This window comes from Pseudophryne corroboree, chromosome 9 (genome assembly GCF_028390025.1).
Source record: "Pseudophryne corroboree isolate aPseCor3 chromosome 9, aPseCor3.hap2, whole genome shotgun sequence".
Lineage (NCBI taxonomy): Eukaryota > Metazoa > Chordata > Amphibia > Anura > Myobatrachidae > Pseudophryne > Pseudophryne corroboree.
In genome coordinates, this window is record NC_086452.1 from 132,973,246 (window position 1) to 132,995,831 (window position 22,586).

Genomic DNA, 22,586 nt, shown 5'->3' on the forward strand with positions numbered 1-22,586 from the left:
ACGCAGCACCTGACACACACACACATACGCAGCACCTGACACACACACACACACAAACACATACACACACACAGCACCTGACACACACACACACACAGCACCTGACACACAGACATGCAGCGCCTGACACACACACATGCAGACATGCAGCACCTGACACACACATGCAGCACCTGACAGACACACACACTCACACATGCAGCACCTGACACACCCACACACACAGACATGCAGCACCTGACACACCCACACACACACGCAGCACCTGACACACATACATACATGTGGCATTTAACGCACACACGCACAGCACCTGACACACAATCATATACACTCAGAGCACCTAACACACACACAGAGCCGGCCCTAACCAATATGATGCCCTAGGCAAGATTTTGTCTGGTGCCCCCTAGCACCGCCACTAGTTCTGCAGGAGATGCCTGGCATGAGTCAGCAGGCAGCTCTGCTACCGTCAGGCGCTTTCTGATTATGAAAATGCATCTTATTTACATTACTATGTGGCTACGATGCACAAGCAGCTTCTGCTGATTAAAATGATATGTTGCATGCCTATATTCTGTGTGCAACTGTAGCTATATCTGCATACGAAATGCTAAACTTACAGTGATTCTCAGGAATATACTGCAACGTAGCATTTCATATAAAGATACAGCCGCAGTCACACACCGAATATAGGCATGCTGCATATCATTTTAATCAGCAGAAGCTGCTGGTGCCCCTAAGCATACCAAATGCCCTAGGCAATTGCCTAGTTTGCCTATGCCTAAGGCCGGCTCTGCACACACATACACTCGCAGCACCTCACACACACTCGTATACACACGCAGCATCTCCCACTCACACATATATACACATGCAGCACCTGCCACTCCCACATACATGAACAGCACCTAACACACACATATATACATGCAGCACCTGACACACACATACACGCGCAGCACCTGACAGTCACACACATACAGATGCGACACAAACACATACACGCTCAACACCTGACACCCACGTGGCAGCTGACGCATACAAATGCAGCACCTGAGATACACACATATACACGTGCAGCACCTGAGACACACACATACACGTACAGCACCTGACACACACACACATGTATGTACACGCGCGGCTCCAGGCACACACATACGTACGTACACACGTGGAATTTAACACACACACACATACACGTGCGGCACCTGACACGTACGTACGTACGTACGTACACGTGTGGCACCGGACACACACACATGTATGCACACGCATGGCTTCTGACACACACACACACACACACACGCGTGGCTCCTGACACACACACATGTACGAACACGCGCGGCTCCTGACACACACACGTATGTACGTATACGCACGGCACGGAATGTGTGTATTCCAATGAGCACACAAATCTGTGAATTAGCAGCTCCACCATTGTGTGAGTGACAGTAATCTCACTCTGTGAGAGTGCTGAACCTGCACTTACCCACAGGCTGTGATGGCATACCATATCTGTATTGCGCAAGGAACTCGTCCATTAAGGCGTCAGCCTTAATGATCGGAATTTCATTGCTTTTTGGAGTTTGAGTGGAAGAGTTACAACAGGTTTCTGAAATTTCGATCATGTCTAAGAAGCCTTAATGGGACATGTGAAACCGTAAGGTTTTTTGTCTATGGAATATAACTATGTGCATTAACTCTGATGTGTGCAGATGATACACGTATATACAGGTTGAGTATCCCTTATCCAAAATGCTTGGGACCAGAGGTATTTTGGATATCGGATTTTTCCGTATTTTGGAATAATTGCATACCATAATGAGATATCATGGTAATGGGACCTAAATCTAAGCACAGAACGCATTTATGTTACATATACACCTTATACACACAGATTGCAGGTAATTTTAGCCAATATTTTTTACAACTTTGTGCATTAAACAAAGTGTGTCTACATTCACACAATTCATTTATGTTTCATATACACCTTATACACACAGCCTGAAGGTCATTTAATACAATATTTTTAATAACTTTGTGTATTAAACAAAGTTTGTGTACATTGAGCCATCAAAAAACAAAGGTTTCACTATCTCACTCTAACTCAAAAAAGTCCGTATTTCAGAATATTCAATATTTCGGAATATTTGGATATGGGATACTCAACCTGTACCATAAAATTGCTATTTATTGTTTGTTGGCATCTATATAACCATTTATATGCGGAACCGGGTAACTATATACCAGTTAGTCTTATGTTGACAAAGCTTTTGCGAGACATACGTAAGACGGACCAGCTGGGCATCCTACGTGTCTATTCAAATGTTTAATTTGATGTATATTTAAAAAATATATGCTCATCCTTGTAATTCAGACAGCTATACACGGTCTGGTACACACGCTGGAACTACCAGCGATGTGCACCTTCATATATCGTATATAGAATAATTAGTTCAACTACCGTGCAATAATTACATCTACTACAGTGTATGAGAGTGGCAATCAGTGGAGTGCTTATCTATTTAGTAAGCTGATGGCACCTGCATATACCTGATGTTTAATGTATCTATATAGTGAATGAGATTGACAATTAGTGCAGTATTCACCAATAAAGTGGGCTGGCAGCACCCGCACATGCTTACGGTTTATTCATATTAATATGTGATAACTTTCAATGTGAAGTGCGCACATGTGCTAAAAACAATTTTGTATGTGTACACTGGATATTGAGTCCTCTTAAGCTACCCATACAGTATAAATGGTTATATAGATGCCAACAAACAATAAATAACAATTATATGGTATATTCGTGTATCATCTGCACACATCAGAGTTAATGCACATAGTTATATTAAACATCATTTTCCGTGAGTGAAAGTCATAACTAGCGGGGCATACATTAAATGAGCAGGTTCATGGCACCTTTATGCATTCAACATTTATCATCTATTCATATTGATATGAATATATAACATATACATGTAAAAGTAAATTACATGTATACGTTATGTGCACATTGAATGCTGAATCCTTTTAAGCTGTTTTTATAAACAGCCATATATATTTACATAAATAAATAAACGTCTATTGCAGATTATATGTGTGTTTTGCCCTTCTTCATCTGGGCATTATATCTGTGGATATCACTTTTTCTATATGAATATATTCCTTTATAGATACATATCTGATCTTCCCAGGGAGTGAAACATAAATCAACATATGGGAATTCATATGACATCAGCTCATACAGTATATACATACCACTGTATTAGCGATTTATTTGTAAATGCCCCTAGTCACAGTGAATATTGAAATACACATTATATGAGCACTATTGAAGGCTCATAGGGCAGCTCATCTGTAAAACTAAAAACATACTGAGTATGAAAAGGGATTACTATTAAAAATTATAACATTCCCGCTTAGCAGATTGCTGTACAAATATATATTTGATTGCAAGTAAGACACAATGAAATAAATTTATGATATTGATAGGATATTATTTCCTGTGGAATACTATATCAATTATTTTGAGAGATATTTGTAAGAGATACATATATGGAAATTAAGTATACCTGACACTATAAGTGAGAAGTAAACTATTTGTAGACTGTAAATTTGTAGACTGTAAACTCTATAGTAAACTAATAGTGTATTAGTTTACTATAGACTATACTTTCATCTGGCACTTTATGTGAGAGATGGATGTAACACCTACAGGATAAAAGCTCTCTATAATATTGCAGAAAATCTTTATCCCTAAATAAAAAGCACATTGAATGCTATGTGGTATAAATACGTCTGACACTATATGTGAGAGATAAATATAGCATTCATGGAATAGATGCTTTTTAAGAATTAGTAGGGAATTGTATTCCACCATGAGAGCTTACCTGACATATTTTGAGATAAATTAGTCCAGTCTAGCTGGGGACCTAACCATCTACTAAAGAGGACATCTGACACTTTATGTGAGATGACTATATGAGAACATTCAGGCAAATATATTAGTACATATATGTATATGTGAACAATCTAACTTTTTGTCGCTTGTTCGATAAATAATCAACATATATTTCTCTTATCTTGAGAAACTCTATTCTCCCCGAAAACCTAAATTCAGTACATCAGCACTATTACAGCACTGCTAATACGGGAACATATGGGATAATGTTTTCCTGAAACTCTCTGGATGAAGACTACTAGCTATCTCTGAGTATTTAATATATTGAATAACCTGGGCAGTGAGACAGAATATTTCAGATGAGCTAATAGAATAACATTGTAACATACTTATTAAACACTCTGGGAGAGCCAAAGAGTAACATTTGAGGTATACTTATTAACATTCTAGGAAAACCCAGAGATCAACATTTGTATCATATTTAAAGATACAACTGCAATACTTTTCAGAATAGAAGATATCACAAATCAGTTACTTTCATGAGACAGTATATATAAGTAATAGACACAATAAAAGGTGCCCAGCTGTGAGTTTTTTTTAACAATTTATAATTTCTTTCTTTTTTTTTGTTTTTTTTTCTCTATTACACACAGTCTTGTCAATTCTTACACCACTTTGTATTTGTTTTTTAATATTTTGCATCAGTTCATCCGAGAAATCTTGGATGAAATAGTAGACACTACTCAATAATTTTAAGGATATAATAAAAGTTATTTTTTAACCTTTGTGCACCAGAAACAGATCCTTTCTTCTCTTCTCTCTCTCTCTCCTCTTTTTCTAACAATGATATGATCTGTGGTAGAGCCCCTTGCTTGTATATCTATATGATATGAATAACCAATATTAGGGGGTCTCTGATATGTGGAACGCTCGAAATAAAAGTAGAATTAATTAAAACTTAGTTTCCTGTGCAACAATATCCTTTTTCCCCTTTCCCTTAAATGCAACAAATCAGAAGCTACAAAGTTTTATTTTTGTGAAAAATATATGTTTTGTAATGAGTCGGACTGATAGCATTATATTGTCTTATACTTTATTTTCCCCCGGCTGGGTCCACAGGTTATCCACAGGATAACAATGGGATATGATGGAGCAACAGCGTATTGGCACCACAATCACAAGCTTTCAGTCCTCCCAGGATGCAATGGGCTCGTACATATATATCCCCGCCCACTGGTTCAGGCAAATCAGTTGATTGATGCAGCAGGAAGCCGGACCATGGTCACAGGGCTGCTGTGTTTGGCAGCCCTAAGCTTTTTTATTTTATTTTTATAGTTTTACTACATTGTTTTTTGAGTGATCTTTCCTAACAGTGTCTTACACGCATATTGGAAAGAGTCGTTCCAACAACTCTCCGCCAGGTCGCAACAATGCTTACCCACGGTACAAGTGCTGTCTCGACGGGCGTCAGTGTCGGATATACTAGCAGGTCCAGCAGACATTACCAGGTTGTGGCCGGAGCACAGGGAGAAGGTATGGCATTGGTTTCCGCTTAGAAGGGGTATACAGGCACAGCCGCACTGTTTGGGGGGAGACTACCAAACAGTAGCTGGCACTCCGCCACCACGGGTGCTCAAGCGCTAGGCCTTAGGGATCATAAGCACCAGGATTAGTATGAGGCTGCTATCCCTAGGGTTGATGTCAGCGGTGGGGAGTCAGACGCTTTCCTGGTCACCCCTCCCCCCAGTTCATGATCAGTGACCGTGCATCTCCCGCCATGAACTGATTGACTCACTTCTGTCTCAGACGCTATCACGAAGGGACTCGGTCGCAGCATAGGCCACTGCGTCTGTATACACTAAGTTTACCGCTAAGAGATCGGGTTGCAGAGGCGTTCATTGAGCGTCTGTGTCCACTAAAAAGTTACCGGAGTGGCAGTGTATACTAGTAGCGTCTGGATCCACTCAGCGTCCACGAACGTATTGCTCAATCCTGGAAGTGGGTTGAGTCTCCCTGTATCCCACTCTACAGAGTAAGGGTTATATAGCACTAATTTTCTATCTACTTTGGTTAGTATGAATAGTTAACTTTAGTGCCTAGTGCATATGAGTCTGTGTACATTACTGTGGTTTTATTTGCTATGCGTCTGAATACGTTAAAGATTTGTATAGAACAGAATTCAGTAATATTTACTCCTACATACTTTGAGATGTGTTTGTAGTTTATAATATGCTCATATGACTAATATATAACGTGACTGACTGCTAGTGTGATTACTGACTTAATATAAAATGATTGTCGGTTGATCTTCTGATCCTCAATGCAGATGCATGGGTAGGGTCCCATATGATATCACTTTAGGAAAAAGTGGTTATAGTCACAAATTGTGTAGTACACTGTGAGAGTGCTGATTATTTATCATGTTTAAGAATGGCAAAGGTGATGAGGGTACACTTACAGTAACACCAACACTCATATAATGTTGTTTTGCAAAAACTGTATTATCCTCTATGATCTGGTACAGGATGGTTCATGTGTAAAATGGTTTGCCATTTAGCATAATACTTCCCTGATCTTCATCACAGGCCTTGTCCAGTTTAGCTGAAAAGTTAATTCTTACACTATTAACCCATGCAGCTCTCTACTTGTGGTATATCCCCAACAGCTTCTCCAATAAGACAAACTGATGAACTGAAGGTATATAAATATATCATCGACTTTGCGGTCTACACATGATAATCATCAGACGATGAAAGCTCTATATACTCTACTTCAGCATATACGAAGAACAGGTTAAAAGTATTAGCTAAATGAATAAGCTGAATAAATGAGAGCATAAAAGGCTAGTCTGTCAGTAAGGGCAGCATAGCCTGGGGTATAAATAAGGCACCTGTGTTTAAACATCCTAAAGGGCCTCTTCATGAGGGCAGAATTCAGGAAAAAGGTTTTTTTGTCTTACACCCAATAAAATAGAAACCCAGTAAATGGGATTCCAATATCTTTTTCCAGCTGGGACTGTTTAAAATAAGGAAGTGCCTCCCAAAATAGATATGCATGTCATTGATAGTGCAAAAATCTATATGACCTCTGCCATCAAAAGAGGAATGGTTTTCAAAAAAAGACCATATTTTCTTTGTCTGTGTCAGTTATAAGGTCAGCCATGACTTCACCTTGCAATCTACGGCGACACCACACTGGATAGGCCCAATTTCACTAGATCTTGTAAGATAAGCAATGTTTGGCCTGGTTAGTTCTTGGACCACCTTGAAATACCAGGTGCTGTAGGTACATTGGGTGAGGTACTGGAAGACAGGTTTTCAGTGCCTGCAAGTGAGCAAGAATCCCACATAGCTCATATGGACACTAATATTCTAGGACATCAGCAATAACAGCAGTTTGGCTCACATACATGGAAAGCTGATTCAGAATCTAAGAAGGTTCTGGAAACTTTTCCTTGGCTGGAAGTTTCTGTTTGGGAAGGTATTCTCATGTCAGAAACAGACTTCAAGAAGGTCACATTTCCTTCAACATATAACCCCAAATTTAGGGGTCCGGTTTAAGCCTTGTCGGTCATAAAGGAATGTAACAGCCCCAAGAGGGCAAGTTTCCAAACCAGAAGGGGGCCGGCTTCTTAAGTTTGCACAGATCTGGTAGTAGTCTACAAACAGATGACTAGGTGCAAGAAGCGGTATCTCTAGGTTATGCTTTTCCTTCTAGAAGCATCCTCCTCAAAAGTTTTCTGTTTCAGCCCATCTCAGGTAGAGGCGTAGGCGAGGGATTTGCATGAAGCAGTTCAGAAATTGCTTTGGTTAGGAATGGTCATTCCGGTAACCCATGCACAATGGGGTGGGTTTACTCCTACCTGGATCCTTCACCCATTATAAAATCTCAAAAAGTCTGAACAGATAAATTTGGGTACCACGGTTCACATGGAAACATGGTACTCCATAGTTGGTGGGGAGCAAGTAGAATACACAGTATTCCTGGATAAGCCAGGAATCTTACCTTCAGGCTCCTATAACACTGTCCATCAGTGTTATCTCAGGGTTACTATCCTTCAGCAACTTTTCAGTTTTTTAGATCTTACCCTTTGCATTAGCCTTAGCCCCAGAGTATTTACCAAAATGATTATGGCTGTTTATCTCCACTAGCAGGGGATAAGAAAATTGCCATACCTTGACAACCATTTTATCCTGGAACAAATACAGGAAAGGTTTCTGTGCCATCTGTAACAATAACTTGTCTGTAGAAGCACGGGTGATTCATAAATTGGCAAAATCATCTCTGGTTCCGTAACTATGGATGGCTCACGATGGGGCTGTACTGAATTTAAGTCTGCAGAAAATAGTTACCTTAAAACAAGATATCCAAGGTGCAGTTAAGGACTCAGGAGTTACACAGTCAATATCAATTCACATAGCAATGCGAATGATGGGGTTGATGGTGTATAGACATGGTGGAGTGGCACAATTCCACTCAAGACTGCTCCTGCATCAGTTTCCTTCTATAGCTGCATCACTGGATATGGCCAATGTCATTGATGTTGGGAGTTAAGCAGTGTTGTGCTTGGTTGAATCTCTGATAAGAGACCACATGTGAATATCAGGGGGTGTAGGTGGGCTAGATGGACAATAACCATCTACATCCATACCACACTGGATATGCCCAATCTCAACTGATCTTGCAAGCTAAGCAGTGTGGGGCCTGGTAAGTACTTGGATGGGAGACCACCTGGGAACACCAAGTGCTGTCCGTAGGACACAAACAAGTATGTAGTACTGGCAGAAAGGGTAAGAAAGTCAGTAGTCTGGTGGCAACAGACATTCCATCCAGGCCAGAGGACACCCCTTTTGGATATCAGGATGGGAGATCCTGACAACATATGCCAGTCTTTAGGGCTGTGGGGGCCATTGTCCGGAAGATTATGATTCTGGTGATTCTGGGCCACAGAAGAAAGTTGCCTGCTAATAAACCTGTTAGCATATGCCAGTCTTTAGGGCTGTGGTGGCCATTGTCTGGAAGATTATGATTCCGGGGATTCTGGGCCACAGAAGAAAGTTGACAACATATGCCAGTCTTTAGGGCTGTGGGGGCCATTGTCCGGAAGATTATGATTCCGGGGATTCTGGGCCACAGAAGAAAGTTGCCTGCTAATAAACCTGTTAGCACCTAGGGCAATATACTGGGTCCTGATTCAGGCACAGGACATTCCTAAAGGAAAACCAGTCCAGATCCGCAAGGACATGGCAGTAGTGTACCTCAACCTTCAGTGAGGAACACGCAGCTAAACAGCAAGGAAGGAGGTAAGTCACAAACTAAAGTGTGCAGAACTCCATCTTCCAGCCATGTCCACAGTGTTTTTTCCGGGAGTCCTAAACTGAAGAGCAGATTTCTCAGTCGACATGCCATTCACGTAAGTAAATGAGCTTTACACCTTAAAGTCGTTTCAGTCTCAGGTAGACAAGTAGGGCTGGCCAGAGATAGATTTCATGGAGCCCCAACTAAACAACAAAGAGCCCTTAATCGGGGCAGGAACAAAGGATCAGGGAGTGATCTTTGTGGACATCTTTTTAATGGGAATTTCATTTCACTTATGTGTTTTCTTAAATCATCATGCTACCCAGGACAGTGAGGAAAATACAGCAAGGAGGCCGAGTTTCTAATAGCTCCGGCTTGACCCAGAAGGCGTTGGTACACAGATCTGCAGAAAATGTTGAATGCCATTTCTGTTTCTTCTACGCTCGGATCTACTAATGCAGGCCCCTTGATATCACAGATATCGGGATCGACTGTCATGACGTCGTGGCTCTTGAAGTCTATATCCTCAAATCCAGAGGATTCTCACAGATGCTCAGAGCAAGGGAAACTTCCTTGGCTCGTATTTATCATCAAATATAGCAAGCCTATATTCATTGGTGCAATGGAAGATGTATTGTTCTAGCATTCCTTCAGGCAGAAATGAAAAAAGGTTTAAGGGTGGCATCCTTGAGAAGGCAAGTGTCGGCATTGACTGGAGGGTTCCGAAAGAAAAATTGCCAAATTGCAGGATGTGTGCAATTTTTTCCCTTTGTTCCTACTACAGTGCCTGAGGATTTAAGTCTAGTCCTCGAAGCCCTTCAAGTTGCTCCGTTTGAACCACTGAATAAAGTGGATTTTAAATGGTGGACAGCTAAAATTGTCTTCCTGCTGAATATTGTATCAGCTAGAAGAGTGTCAGATTTAGGAGCACTGTCATGTTAATCTCCTTGTCTGATGTTTATCCAGATAAAATAGTTTTCAGAACTAGATCTGAGTATCTTCCTAAGGTGGGGTCTAGATTCCACCTTAATGAAGAAATTGTAGTCCCGGTTTTTAGGAATCGGGATTTTCTGCGGGAGATGCGTCGCTGGACCTAGGTGGTCATTCCGAGTTGTTCGCTCTTTATTTTTTTATCGCAACGGAGCGATTAGTCGCTAATGCGAATGCGCAATGTCTGCAGTGCGACTGCGCCAAGTAAATCTGCTATGCAGTTAGGTATTTTACTCACGGCATTATGAGGTTTTTTCTTTGTTCTGGTGATCGTAATGTGATTGACAGGAAGTGGGTGTTTCTGGGCGGAAACTAACCGTTTTATGGGTGTGTGTGAAAAAACGCTACAGTTTCTGGGAAAAACGCGGGAGTGGCTGGAGAAACGGGGGAGTGTCTGGGCGAACGCTGGGTGTGTTTGTGACGTCAAACCAGGAAAGAAGCTGACTGAACTGATCGCAATGGAAGAGTAAGTCCCGAGCTACTCAGAAACTGCTATGAAAGGTCTAATATATGTCATTTGCAATTTTGAGAAGCTAAGATTCACTCCCAGTAGGCGGCGGCTTAGCGTGTGCAAAGCTGCTAAAAGCAGCTTGCGAGCGAACAACTCGGAATGAGGGCCCTAGTCCGGCCATTAAGGATCTACATGGATCATACCAGTGCCATCAGAAGGACAGATTCTCTCTTCATCCTCTATGGATTTCACAAAAGGGGATGGCCTGCTAGCAAAATGGCTTTGAATGACGATTTCAGAAGCATATTCTCAAGCTGATATTCCTGTTCCGGTTAATATCTCTGCTCACTACACAAAGGTAGGTCCTTCATGGACAGCACAACATGGTGCTTCAGCAGAACAGATATGTAAGGCAGCCACATGGTCTTCCAATAACATATTCTATAGACATTATGCCTTGGATACTTTTGCCTCTCATGATGCTGAATTCAGGTGTAAGGTTCTCCTATTTAATCAGGAGCGTCCCCACCACTAAAAATTGCTTTGGGAAATCCCATTGGTATCCTGTGGATAACCTGTGGACCCAGCCAGAGAAATATAAGTTATGGTAAGAACTTACCGTTGACAACGGTATTTCTCCTATGTCCACAGGTTTCCACAGAAATACCACACTGACGCACCTGATCTGAGAAACTTTATACTCACTAAACTCTAACCTTTTGCATGGAAGGGTGTGTATGTGTGTTCTTCTCGCCTGAATAGGCTCCATCATATCCTATTGTTATCCTGTGGAAACCGTAACCGTAAGTTCTTACCATAACGTATATTTTAACTTCATTGAAATCCCAAACATGCTACTACATACCCTCAACATTCATTTATTGGGAACATTCATGCATTAACCTTTTTTGGGGATTTGTCTCAATGCTGGGGAAAGAAATACCATGGTCTAGAGTACAGTATTACTTAAATAAAGTGTGTGTCAGGACTGGGGATTTTTCTGTACCCAAACTGGGGCTTATGGTGGGGGATGGATTGGGGGCCATGTTTAAAAATCTGGGAGACTTTATTAGGCTTCTGCACATGGAGTTGGCAATGGAGTGTACTAGGCACTGGATAGGGAAGTTGAGATGAGAGATTTGAGAATCAGCATGATAGGTTCTAGTATTAGGTAACAGGCCAAGAACTGATAATGAATAACAGGAACCAAGCTGGGACAGGTAAAGAGTGAGGAAACTGTGTTGGAACTGGTAGTGTATATAGGGCATCATTCAGATCTGATTGCTGCTGTGCACAGCGGGCGGTCAGGTACTAACTGCGCATGCATATGCATGCAAATGCGCATGCGCGTCGGACAGCAACAAAGGGCATTGCTGGTCAGTGACAGGATGGTGCAAAAAATCTGATTGCACGGGCGTTCACAAGGTGATTGACAGGAGGAAGCCGTCTGTGGGTGGTAACTGACCGTTTACTGGGAGTGTCCAGAAAAACGCAGGCATTCCCAAGCATTTTCAGGGAATGTGATCGCACTGTAGGAGTAAGTCCTGGGCTGCGCAGAGACTGCACAAAGTGGATTTTAGCAGCTTAGCTTACACATAGAATCGGGGGCATAACTAGAATTTTTCTCCCTCAAGCTAAAAAATTCTCTGGAGCCCCCCACCTCATAATTGGCACTAGCAAAGTAAAGAATTTGCGTGCGCCGAAGCCGCATGCGCCAAAAGCAGTGTGGCGTCATTAAAATGGGTGTGGCTTTGCTGAAAGTGGCTTGGCGTTGCAGGAAAAGACTACCTTATACCGCTGTTTTGCAACATGCACGCCGAGACATTGGCGACCACAGGGAAAGAATTATAATCCTGATTCATGCCTCTTACATTATTTGTCATTGTTCCTCCTTATAGTAATGCCCCTTACACATTATGCCACACACTGCAATGGCCTTTAGACATTATGCCACACACCATAATGCCTGTGACACATTATGACACACACTGTAATGCCTGTGACACATTACGCTACACCGCAATGACCGTTATACATACCACACACTGCAATGCCCCTAAGATATTATACCACATACAATGATCATGATACAGTATACCACACACCGTCATGTCTGTGACACATTATGACACACACACTGCAATGCCTGGTATACATTTTACAACATACCACAATGTCCATGATACATTATGCCACACACCACAATGCCCGTTATATATTATGCCACACACCGCAATGCCCATTACACATTAAGCCCTACAGTAAGGCTTCTAATTACTTTGAAATTACCTGATCATTGCCATGGGTTTCATGATCTTGGTTTCATGCTCGTTGCCAGGGGTTTCATGCACTGGGTGTCAAGCTTGTTGCTAGGGGGTAATGCTTGTTGACAGTGGGTAATGCTTGTTCTCAGGGATTTCATGCACTGGGTGTCATGGGGAGTAATGCTGCCCAAACCGCTCCCTTCTGTTCAGGGGTGGAACTCCGGAGACAACGGAATTGGTTGTCATCAGGCTTCTGGCCCTGAAGGGGTATGGCACCTGCTCCATAGTCACCCGTTCTGTCTGCAGTACACATTCTGCAGTGCAGCAGGAGCAGCTAGCGGAGCCAGGAAGTGAGCGCAGTGCCTACCAGCATCAGCGGCGCTCTCTCCTCCTCTCTGTACTCCCTGCTGCTTTGCTCTGGTCACGGATGTCACATGACATTCTAGCGTGACCCTGAGCCACTGCCCAGGACACATAGCAGCTGCCAGAGCACAGTCACAGTGCGGGAAAGTGGGGCTGTCACTGTCAGAAAGACTGTGTACGGCCGGACAGACTCCTGGAAATGCTATGCAGTACTACACTTACACTGTAACTACAAGTCCTATTGGGAGAGGAGACATGTGAGGGATAAGCAACCAAAACAATTTTTTTAATCTTTATATTATACTGTATATATGCAATCATCCAGAATGCAGCCCACCAAATAAGACAGTCACAGTGCCATAATTAGCGGCACAGTGACAGTGTCTTATTTGGAGTGCTGCATTCTTGGACGATTGGTAACTATTTTGCCATATACAGGTGCCCAATTACCTTACAAGGAGAGCCGGGCATCAGAGTTTTTTGGGGGGGACTTTGTGAAAAAGGGACAGCTGTGTGTGTGTGTGTGTGTGTGTGTGTGTGTGTAAGGGGGGGGCTCTGCATTAGTGTAGTGTGATGTGCATGTTGGAGAGAAGCTGAACAAAGAGGGTGCTGTGGGGGGATGGGATCTGTGTGAGGAATGGATAGCTATGTGTGGGGGAGATCTTTTAAGTGTATTGCGCTCATCTTTTACTTTTTTTTGGGGGGGGGGCACCGAACTGTAACTTGCCTCCGGCCATCGGGGATTAATTTATGCCACTGACTCTGTTTAGTGTGCCATGGGCACCACTGCCCGATCCCTCCCATTGCTGTTGCTGCCGCCACCATGCCAGGATAGCAGGGCGGCAGGGCTGCAGCCAACCCTATGCGCTCCCGCAGGTCCCAGAACCTCCTAGATACTAGAAATGAAATATGAACTCTAGCATATCTTCTACATGACAACGGCCATTTTGGAGGGGACATTTAGCAGATTGACATGCATGTCAATCTGCTTTGTAGTCTGAATCAGTGGCAGCACCCCAGCAGCCCTGCGCCTTCAAGCCTCCGCAGTGGCTGCGGGGGCAGTAGTTACGCCACTGCATAGAATCGCACACAGCTAGTATACACTCCCCCTGGAGTCAGCGACTATCTGAACGTAGGACAGCAAAATTATCAGCCCAGCAATCAGATCTGAATGGCCCCCATAGTAACTGGGAGGAGCCAGTAATGTGTCTGTTACCAGGCTGGTACTGGTAATGCATATGGTACCAGGCTGGGGCCAGTATTGCATTAAATAACTGGGCTGCAATTGTTTTGCTTTAGATAACCGGGCTGGAACCAGCGATGTGTGACAGAGATATTGCACATGACTATACAGGACCCTGATGGACCAGGATTGTGTCTGAAGATATCATATTGAACTGACAACTGGCCGGTGCTCCAGGGAGGGTTTGCTAGTCCCTGATTGGTTGCCAGAGTAAGCTGAAGCTGAGAAGTATTTCAATTAGAGAAGCCATGGCCAGCTGACCAAATCTAACATGGTGGTGCCCATGTTGGAATGAGTTCATTGAAGAGGTAGCCAGCATGGCATGAGGCAAAACCTGACTGGGATGCTGGAGGAAAGTAGCAGGGACTAAGATCTCACCACTTGCTGGAAGAAACAGCACAGAGGTAAGTATTAGTGATGAGCGGGTTCGGTTCCTCGGAATCTGGACTCGCCCGAACTTCACCTTTTTTTTACACGGGTCTGAGCGACTCGGATCCTCCCGCCTTGCTCGGTTAACCCGAGCGCGCCCGAACGTCATCATCCCGCTGTCGGATTCTCAAAAGACTCGGATTCTATATAAGGAGCCGCGCGTCGCCGCCGCCATTTTCACACGTGCATTGAGATTGATAGGGAGAGGACGTGGCTGGCGTCCTCTCCGTAATAGAAAAGACTAAGTCTAAGAGTGACATTTTTATAATTGTGGGGAGGATTGGGGACGGGGAGCAGCTATTAGGGAGTACAGTGCAGGGTTTTGATTATACCACCAGTGATTTTAATCCTTTGTTTCTCTGCCTGAAAAAAACGCTCCACCATATCTGTGGCTGTGCTCACTCAGTGTGCTGCACTGCTGCATGATATATCTGTGCTGAGTGTACTGCTCTGCTCACACTGCCTAATTGTGGGGACTGGGGAGCAGTTATAGCAGGAGTACAGTGCACAGTTTTGCTGACAGTGACCACCAGTCCAGTATACGTTTGTCTGCCTGAAAAACACTCCTGTGTATTTTTTTTTCTTCATACTAGTTTGTTTAGCTGTCTGCTGACAGTGTCCACCAGGTCCGTTATACAGTATATTATATATATATAAGCAGCAGTACGGTAGGCCACGGCTGTACCTACCTCTGTGTCGTCAGTGCACTCATCGTCCATAAGTAAATATAATACTATACTATCTATCCATCTACATTGTATACCTGTGGTGTTTTTTTTTTCTTTCTTCATACTAGTTTAGCAGTCTGCTGACAGTGTCCACCAGGTCCGTTATACAGTATATTATATATATATAATCAGCAGTACGGTAGGCCAAGGCTGTACCTACCTCTGTGTCGTCACTCGTTGTCCATAAGTATAAGTAATACTATACTATCCATCCATCTACATTGTATACCTGTGGTGTTTTTTTTTCTTTCTTCATACTAGTTTAGCAGTCTGCTGACAGTGTCCACCAGGTCCGTTATACAGTATATTATATATATATAAGCAGCAGTACGGTAGGTCACGGCTGTACCTACCTCTGCGTCATCACTCGTCGTCCATAAGTATAAGTAATACTATACTATCCATCCATCTACATTGTATACCTGTGGTGTTTTTTTTTCTTTCTTCATACTAGTTTAGCAGTCTGCTGACAGTGTCCACCAGGTCCGTTATACAGTATATTATATATATATAAGCAGCAGTACGGTAGGCCACGGCTGTACCTACCTCTGTGTCGTCAGTGCACTCGTCGTCCATAAGGTTAAGTAATACTATACTATCCATCCATCTACATTGTATACCTGTGGTGTTTTTTTTTTCTTTCTTCATACTAGTTTAGCAGTCTGCTGACAGTGTCCACCAGGTCCGTTATACAGTATATTATATATATATAAGCAGCAGTACGGTAGGCCACGGCTGTACCTACCTCTGTGTCGTCACTCATCGTCCATAAGTATAAGTAATACTATACTATCCATCCATCTACATTGTATACCTGTGGTGTTTTTTTTTTTTCTTTCTTCATACTAGTTTAGCAGTCTGCTGACAGTGTCCACCAGGTCCGTTATACAGTATATTATATATATATATATATAAGCAGCAGTATGGTAGGCCACGGCTGTACCTACCTCTGTGTCATCAGTGCACTCGTTGTACATAAGTTTAAGTTATACTATACTTACAATCCATCTACATTGTATACCTGTGGTGTTTTTTTTTCTTTCTTCATACTAGTTTAGCAGTCTGCTGACAGTGTCCACCAGGTCCGTTATACAGTATATTATATATATATATAAGCAGCAGTACGGTAGGCCATGGCTGTACCTACCTCTGTGTCGTCACTCGTCGTCCATAAGTATAAGTAATACTATACTATCCATCCATCTACATTGTATACCTGTGGTGTTTTTTTTTCTTTCTTCATACTAGTTTAGCAGTCTGCTGACAGTGTCCACCAGGTCCGTTATACAGTATATTATATATATAAAAGCAGCAGTACGGTAGGCCACGGCTGTACCTACCTCTGTGTCAAAGGTCAAGAAAGAAGGAAAAGATTCCTTATATTGGGCACACTCGGACTGTAATATTTACTTAAAATCAAATCCATCATGATAGATGTCCACAAATTCTAAAATTTAACTTTTATTAGACTGTTTAAAAACATTAGCGAAATATAGTGCATGTGAATAAAGTTGTGAAAGTAATAAAGTGAATTTAAAAAGCTTAGCCACTGTGGTTGCTTTTTTATTTCCTCACTGTCTCCAGTGTCTATACAATGTTGCAATATTTGTAGCAGTTACTGTTTGCCTTATGTCTGTTACTGATACTTTTGTATCTATCAAGGATGACTCCTGTTAGAATTTCAATATACCACCAGTATTATATTTTTATTCCATACCAGTAGTGTGCGCATCACTAACTGTTCCTACTACAGTGGTAACTCATCCTTAACGTGTCTGATGCTGATTGTTAGAGACTCAGTATTCTTGGAATAATTATCCGTGTATTGCTGCTCTCCATATATGGGACAATTAATGCTCAGGGCACTTTATTTCATATATCAATATACCTTATTTGTTCAACAGTGCATCAATACCCGTTATACACATATGTGGCTTATTTGCAGGATGTATCACATTACAATAGGTCTTTAAGTGCACCTATTGTCATGAGAGCAGTTCTTTTGTTGTCAGAATCACACTGCTCTTATTCGGTGTGGTAAATTCACATTGATTAATTTGTGTGTCTACACCAGTCACTTGCACATGTGTAGAATATAATAGGGTTTAATGACACATTCTTGTATATCCCATACAGCTTTTATTCCTTTTAAACTGTGGGATGTGCGTTTGTATGATGAACAAATATTTCTTTATATTCTATAGTGCCCTGTATTCATGCTTATTTGTAGCAGGGAAACATCCTTATTCCCCTCTATATTCCCACCCAGCTGTCAATCATTAGAGTACGCACACGTTTTTTACATATAGATGTGTATATTAACATCGATAATGCCCCCACATTCGTTGACTGCTATGCGCATCCCTATATTAAACCGTTCGGCTCTCCAGCGCCGCGTGTACCCGCTGGCAGCTGCTAGCCGCGGCTCTCATATGTGAGAGATCCCGCGTGACTCTGTGTGGTCAGAGGGCTGTTTTCAAAGCGATGTGCATACAATTACTTCTGCTGCTATGAGAGCGGCGTTATTTCACATAGACAGGTATCAGATCCCTCTCAGACCGGCAATATATCAGTGGCTAAGCTAAACTAATGGAAAGGACACATAATGGTTGCGTCCGATCCCTTCCTAACGATCGTTTCGCATCTGCTTCATCAAAGGAAACCCGATTTCCGGGTTTGAGGGAGCTATATCCCCTGTCTCAGTCACTCATTCGTCAGTGCTTTTGATTGACAGACTCAATGGCCTATCAATTGTTTTTCATATGAAATGCTTTTTATTTTGACATAATTTGTATGTTTTGACTGCTGATTTTAATACCCAGATTACAATGACCCATTCATTTACAATGGATCCTCTCTTCTCTAGTGACAGCCATCTATATCTTATCCATATCATTTTATCATTAGGTTTTAGATATTACCATGTCCCTAATATATGGTGTGCCAAGAGGGCAACATAACCGATCTGAACTACGATTGGTCAGTAATGCGATTAATCAGAAGTATATGAGATTCATCATTTTTTATTCTTTATTTTTTATACTGGGGATTGCTCTTCATATATACTTTATTTTGTGCATACCTTTATTGTGAAAAATATTAAATATAGGATTTATTATGATTCAAAATATAAGGGGAGCAATGGATTTATTTCTCTCTTTAGGATGGTTACCCTCTTGTTCCAACCATATGCCTTTAGGTTAATTGCCGGAGAATATTTGTGATCATGTCTCTAATTCTTATCTGTTCTCCAAACTTATTGTTGTTCTCCTCATTTCATAATTGATGGACTTATTATTGGGCATATGTCTCTTGAGGAGTCTAACATGTCTATTTACTAGATCTTGCTTGATCAATGTGTGATGGGATTTATAAGTGACTTATATCCTTACCCTTAGTGGTGTGTGTATACCTTTATCAAATAATTACAATTGTGAGGAGGGTATTTATACTGTGACATGTCTCTGATATATGTGAAGCTGTAACTTAATCCATAAGTTCCTAATCGAGCCCACATGTTCCAAAACTCTCTGTTTCAGGGGTCTAGTCGTCATTCCGATGTATTTTTTGCCACAAGTACATGCAAGGCAGTACACTACCCCATTGTCTTGCAGTTTATATCATCCTTAATGGCATGCACTTTACCATATTTATCCCTGACTTCAGTTGTTTTTACCATAAATTCACATGCTTTGCACTCTCCACACCTATGTGATCCTGAAATTGCTCTCTCCCTTCTCACGGTTCTATTCTTTATGCTGTAGTGGCTGTGGACTACTCTATCTCTGAGGTTCTTTGCTCTCCTCCAGCTCATAGATGGTTTGGGTCCCAATTCTTTAGCCAGATCAGGATCCAATTTCAGGATTGGCCAATGTTTTTTTAATATTCCCAGTATTTCTTCCCACTCTGAGCAGAAATCTCCTACAAACCTGATTACTTCAGGTTTCTTGATCTCTTTTCGATTTGGATATAGGAGTTGGTTCCTGTCCTGCTGTTTTGCCTGATGTCTTGCTTTTTTGATCACTCTTTTTGAGTATCCCCTTTTGAGAAGTCTGTCACTAAGTTCCGTCGCTCTCTGGTCAAAATCACTTGCTCCAGAGCAGTTCCTTCTCATTCTCAGGAATTCCCCCTTGGGGATTCCTTTGAGTACCGGGGGGAAAGTGTGCACTGGATTTGTGTAAGACGCTATTGGTCGCTGTATGTTTTCTATACAGGTCTGTGTCAATTCTGCCATCTTCCATCTTTTTTATTCTTAAGTCCAGGAAAGTCACCTCTGAGTCGCTAATCTCATATGTGAGTTTCAAATTAAGCCTGTTATTATTTAGTATGTTATGTTATTAACATACTAAATAATAACAGGCTTAACAGGCCAAATCGAAAAGAGATCAAGAAACCTGAAGAAATCAGGTTTGTAGGAGATTTCTGCTCAGAGTGGGAAGAAATACAGGGAATATTAAACAAACATTGGCCAATCCTGAAATTGGATCCTGATCTGGCTAAAGAATTGGGACCCAAACCATCTATGAGTTGGAGGAGAGCAAAGAACCTCAGAGATAGAGTAGTCCACAGCCACTACAGCGTAAAGAATAGAACCGTGAGAAGGGAGAGAGCAATTTCAGGATCACATAGGTGTGGAGAGTGCAAAGCATGTGAATTTATGGTAAAAAAAAACTGAAGTCAGGGATAAATATGGTAAAGTGCATGCCATTAAGGATTATATAAACTGCAAGACAATGGGGGTAGTGTACTGCCTTGCATGTACTTGTGGCAAAAAATACATCGGAATGACAACTAGACCCCTGAAACGAGAGTTTTGGAACATGTGGGCTCGATTAGGAACTGTCAAAAAGACCATAATAAATTTAAACAATTAACTACAGTGGCCAAGCATTTCCATGAGAGACATGCGGGCAATGCCACAGACTTAAGAGCCTTTGGAATTGAAAGAGTCCAATTAGGGATCAGGGGAGGTAGTTTGACCCAAGAACTACTTAAAAGAGAAAGCCGGTGGACATTTCTACTGGATGGACTCCAACCGAATGGACTTAACGAATACATAAACATTTCAGCTTTCTTAGAAGGCTAGAATAAGGGATAAGAAAACACAGGTGATGGTTAATTGGCAGAAAAGATGAGACATGTTCATACATATTTCTTAAAAAACAGAGCAAAAGGGATTACCACTTTATAATGATTTTGAAGCCCAGGATAAAGGACTGAGTCGCACTCACACGTTTCAAAGTTTCACTTGTTAGTGTTTGGTTTAATTTCACTTATGTTGTTGCATTATCACATTAGGGCACTCCTTCTCCTGTTTCTGCAGCACAATGCATATAAAACTAGCACAATGGATTAAGTTACAGCTTCACATATATCAGAGACATGTCACAGTATAAATACCCTCCTCACAATTGTAATTATTTGATAAAGGTATACACACACCACTAAGGGTAAGGATATAAGTCACTTATAAATCCCATCACTCATTGATCAAGCAAGATCTAGTAAATAGACATGTTAGACTCCTCAAGAGACATATGCCCAATAATAAGTCCATCAATCATGAAATGAGGAGAACAACAATAAGTTTGGAGAACAGATAAGAATTAGAGACATGATCACAAATATTCTCCGGCAATTAACCTAAAGGCATATGGTTGGAACAAGAGGGTAACCATCCTAAAGAGAGAAATAAATCCATTGCTCCCCATATATTTTGAATCATAATAAATCCTATATTTAATATTTTTCACAATAAAGGTATGCACAAAATAAAGTATATATGAAGAGCAATCCCCAGTATAAAAAATAAAGAATAAAAAATGATGAATCTCATATACTTCTGATTAATCGCATTACTGACCAATCGTAGTTCAGATCGGTTATGTTGCCCTCTTGGCACACCATATATTAGGGACATGGTAATATCTAAAACCTAATGATAAAATGATATGGATAAGATATAGATGGCTGTCACTAGAGAAGAGAGGATCCATTGTAAATGAATGGGTCCTTGTAATCTGGGTATTAAAATCAGCAGTCAAAACATACAAATTATGTCAAAATAAAAAGCATTTCATATGAAAAACAATTAGGCCATTGAGTCTGTCAATCAAAAGCACTGACGAATGAGTGACTGAGACAGGGGATATAGCTCCCTCAAACCCGGAAATCGGGTTTCCTATGATGAAGCAGATGCAAAACGATCGTTAGGAAGGGATCGGACGCAACCATTATGTGTCCTTTCCATTAGTTTAGCTTAGCCACTGATATATTGCCGGTCTGAGAGGGATCTGATACCTGTCTATGTGAAATAACGCCGCTCTCATAGCAGCAGAAGTTATTGTATGCACATCGCTTTGAAAACAGCCCTCTGACCACACAGAGTCACGCGGGATCTCTCACATATGAGAGCCGCGGCTAGCAGCTGCCAGCGGGTACACGCGGCGCTGGAGAGCCGAACGGTTTAATATAGGGCTGCGCATAGCAGTCAACGAATGTGGGGGCATTATCGATGTTAATATACACATCTATATGTAAAAAACGTGTGCGTACTCTAATGATTGACAGCTGGGTGGGAATATAGAGGGGAATAAGGATGTTTCCCTGCTACAAATAAGCATGAATACAGGGCACTATAGAATATAAAGAAATATTTGTTCATCATACAAATGCACATCCCACAGTTTAAAAGGAATAAAAGCTGTATGGGATATACAAGAATGTGTCATTAAACCCTATTATATTCTACACATGTGCAAGTGACTGGTGTAGACACACAAATTAATCAATGCGAATTTACCACACCGAATAAGAGCAGTGTGATTCTGACAACAAAAGAACTGCTCTCATGACAATAGGTGCACTTAAAGACCTATTGTAATGTGATACATCCTGCTAATAAGCC

At 41.6% G+C, this 22,586-nt stretch overlaps 1 long non-coding RNA gene and 1 pseudogene across 1 annotated transcript in view; one reads left to right on the forward strand and one right to left on the reverse strand.

Annotated features, from left to right (window-relative positions):
• Window positions 1–22,586, reverse strand: part of LOC134956811 (uncharacterized) — a 298,928-nt gene that overhangs the window by 37,362 nt on the left and 238,980 nt on the right. The window lies entirely within an intron of this gene.
• On the forward strand, window positions 8,551–8,669 carry LOC134963826 (5S ribosomal RNA; annotated as a pseudogene).